A 3,721-nucleotide genomic window follows, 5' to 3' on the forward strand; every position below is an offset into this window, starting at 1 on the left:
GTCAACTTTTGCTCTCAACATCAGCAAAAATCATTAGAGTGGAATTGACATGGGGATATTCTTCATCGCTGCCCTCTTTGTCCTCAGCCTTGTCCGACTCCTTCTCCTTATCCTTGGGTTGTTTTCCTTGGAACTGCTGGATTAAGAGCCGGCACTGGCGAGTGGTATGTTTTGGGTAAATGAAGTTACCCTCTTCATCTTTCTTCGTGTGGATATGGCATGGCAAATCCATCATGTTGTTTCCTTCCTTGTCATTCACCTTCTTGGGGTTCCAGGATCCTTTGGGTTTCCCTTTAAACTTGCCCTGAGTCACGGCCAAAGCTTCTCCAGGAGCAGCGGGTTTGGCTTTCCGCTTCTGCTTCCGACTGGAATTTCCTTTTTCCGACTGGCTTGGCTTGTACTTGCCACTCGAAGTCGATCCTCTTCTTCACCATTGGCATATTTGGTGGCGATCTCCATCATTCGACTCAGGGTCATGTCTCCGGTCCGACCAAACTTCAAACTCAACTCTCTGTTCTTAACACCTTCCTTGAAGGCACATACTGCTTGGTGATCAGATACATTTTCCACTGTATGATGCAACGTGATCCACCTCTGGATGTAATCTCTCAAGGTCTCATTCGACTTTTGCACGCAAACTTGCAGCTCGGTCAAACCTGCTGGTCGCTTGCAAGTTCCTTCAATTGTCCTGACAAACACTTGGGCAAGATCCTCCCAAGTGTAAATGCTACTAGGCGCCAATTGATTCAGCCAGGCTCTAGTCGAGCCCTCCAGCATGACCGGTAGGTGTTTCATGGCCACTTCATCATTGCCACCGCCAATCTGAACAGCCACTCGGTAGTCCTCAAGACAAGTATCGGGCTTGGACTCACCGGTGAACTTACTCACCCCAGTCGCTAACCTGAACTTGGGAGGGATCACTGCGGCCCTGATGGCTCTGCTAAAACACTCTGGCCCTGAAACATGAACCCTGCTGCTGGTGGGCGCATCTCTGTCATGGCCTTCTTGGTGAGCTCTGTTCCGGTCGACCAGACCTTGCACGGTAATGGATCTCGCATCAAAGCCTGGTTCCCTGGGGTCAACCGGAGCTCTTCGACCAGCACTGTGTTGGCGACTGTCATCTTGTTGCCGAGCAGCGTAAGACCCACCTCTTGGGGGAGGAGTGGGCACTCGACGCCGATCATCGCGGTCGAATCGGTCATCATATCGATCACGTCGACCCCCACGTCCCTCACGCCGCGGAGGCGATCTTGGGCTATGAGCCGATTGAGTAGTATTCGCAGCGACGGATCGACTGTGAATCCTATTGCGTGACTGCGATGCAGCTGAATTCTGATCTCCTGCTGCCCGGAGCAAATCCCTAATTTGCATCAAGCCACTGCCAGCCTCTAATTGAGAGGGCTGAATCGACTCCGCTATCCGGGCTGCAGCTGCTAGATTCTGAATTGGGGTTTGGTATACCTAAGTCGTCGGCGGAAAGAGTTAACGTCGACTGGAGTCTGGAACTTGTTGCCGCGCGTGCTCGTCGAGTGCTCCCTGGAGGTTCTCCAGTCGAGTGGGCTTAGCCAAGTTGGCTAAATGTGCATCCTCCAAGGCACGAGCCTCGGGGGTTTCTCCTATGATGGGAGTATGTAGAGCATCCATATTCCAGCGGCGAAGCTCCTCTCTTTGCAGAGAAGTGAGTGGCTCGGGTTGATACTCCTCGTGGACCTGAGCGGGATCGCCTCCACCGTCTGCTCCATCAGTGCGAGGGAAGCCGGGAGGACTACGAGGCCCATTGACCATCAGGACCTCCGCCGCTGGATCACTGTTGTCGCATTCGGATGCGGTCTCTACGGAGCCAGTCGACAGATCGAACAGGCCGTAGAGAGATTCGTCGGCCTCGATCACCGCGACTTGGGTGGTGGCCGATTGGCGAGCAACTGCGTGTCTCAGCCACCGCTGAAGCCTCGACCGACCAGAACGCTTGCGCTGGCGGGAGACAGGGAGTGACGATGACGCAGGAGTCGATCGATACGGGGCCGAAGGTTGCCGCAGTAGGACACCGCGGACACATGCGCGAAAGTGTGTCGCCCCGCAGACGGGAAGCGCGTCGATGTCGAGTGGAGCCTCCTGGAGCCAAGCGGAGTCGTCGGCGATGAACGTGAGCGCGCCGAGACGGATCTCGCGGCCCTCGACCAGAACTCCGCCGGAAACCATGATGAAGGCGATCGGAATGATTGCAACTTCTCCAATAAGCTGCTAAGACACCGGCCCCACGGTGGGTGCCAACTGTCGTGGTACTAAGACTGACAGTAGAATAGGGGGTAGGTATGGAGAGGCAAGATCCTAGCTATGGAGTAGTTGTATACGCAAGTGATTTACGAGTTCATGCCCTTCTCGGAGGAAGTAACAGCCCTACGTCTCGGAGCCCAGAGGCGGTCGACTGGATTATATGCGTATGAGTTACAGGGGTGCGAACCCTTCTGCCAGTGGAGGGGTGTGGCTTATATAGAGGATGCCCAGACCCCAGCCAGCCCACGTAGCGGAGGGTTTAAAGTACATTAAGGCCTGGCGTTACTGGTAATGCCTTACATAAAGTGTCATCATGACCATAAAGACTACTTAATTACAGATCGTTTGGATACAGAGTGGCACTCGAACTCCTGGTGGTCGAGTGAGTCTTCATGGTCGAGTGTCTTCAAGTCCGTCGAGTGGAATTCCTCTAGGTCGACTGGAAGACGGTTTCTACTAAAGATGTCCTTGGGGAGGGTATCTTGGACAGGTTCATGACCCTACCCTAGGTACATGACTTCATCAGTACCCAATAGTCTCTTTTGGGTATCCTATGAAGACACATTTCTCCGATTTGGGTTTGATCTTATCTGGTTGGAGTTTCTTCACATAAGCATCGCAGCCCCAAACTTTAAGAAACGACAACTTTGGTTTCTTGCCAAACCACAGTTCATAAGCGTCGTCTCAACGGATTTTGATGGTGCCCTATTTAACGTGAATGCGGCCGTCTCTAAAGCATAACCCCAAAACGATAGCGGTAAATCAGTAAGAGACATCACAGATCGCACCATATCCAGTAAAGTACGATTACGACCTTCGGACACAGCATTTTGCTGTGGTGTTCCGGGTGGCGCGAGTTGCGAAACTATTCCGCATTGTTTCAAATGTAAACCAAGCTCGTAACTCAAATATTCTCCTCCAAGATCAGATCGTAGAAATTTTATTTTCTTGTTACGATGATTTTCCACTTCACTCTGAAATTCTTTGAACTTTTCAAATGTTTCAGACTTGTGTTTCATCAAGTAGATATACCCATATCTGCTCAAATCATCTGTAAGGTGAGAAAATAATGATACCCGCCGCGAGCTTCAATATTCATTGGACCACATACATCAGTATGTATGATTTCCAACAAATCAGTTGCTCGCTCCATAGTTCCGGAGAACGGCGTTTTAGTCATCTTGCCTATGAGGCACGGTTCGCAAGTACCAAGTGATTCATAATCAAGTGATTCAAAAAGTCCATCAGTATGGAGTTTCTTCATGCGCTTTACACCGATATGACCTAAACGGCAGTGCCACAAATAAGTTGCACTATCATTATCAACTCTGCATCTTTTGGCTTCAACATTATGAATATGTGTATCACTACTATCGAGATTTAATAAAAATAGACCATTCTTCAAGGGTGCATGACCATAAAAGATATTACTCATATAAATAGAACA

This window comes from Triticum aestivum, chromosome 6B (genome assembly GCF_018294505.1).
Source record: "Triticum aestivum cultivar Chinese Spring chromosome 6B, IWGSC CS RefSeq v2.1, whole genome shotgun sequence".
In the NCBI taxonomy this organism is placed as follows: Eukaryota; Viridiplantae; Streptophyta; class Magnoliopsida; order Poales; family Poaceae; genus Triticum; species Triticum aestivum.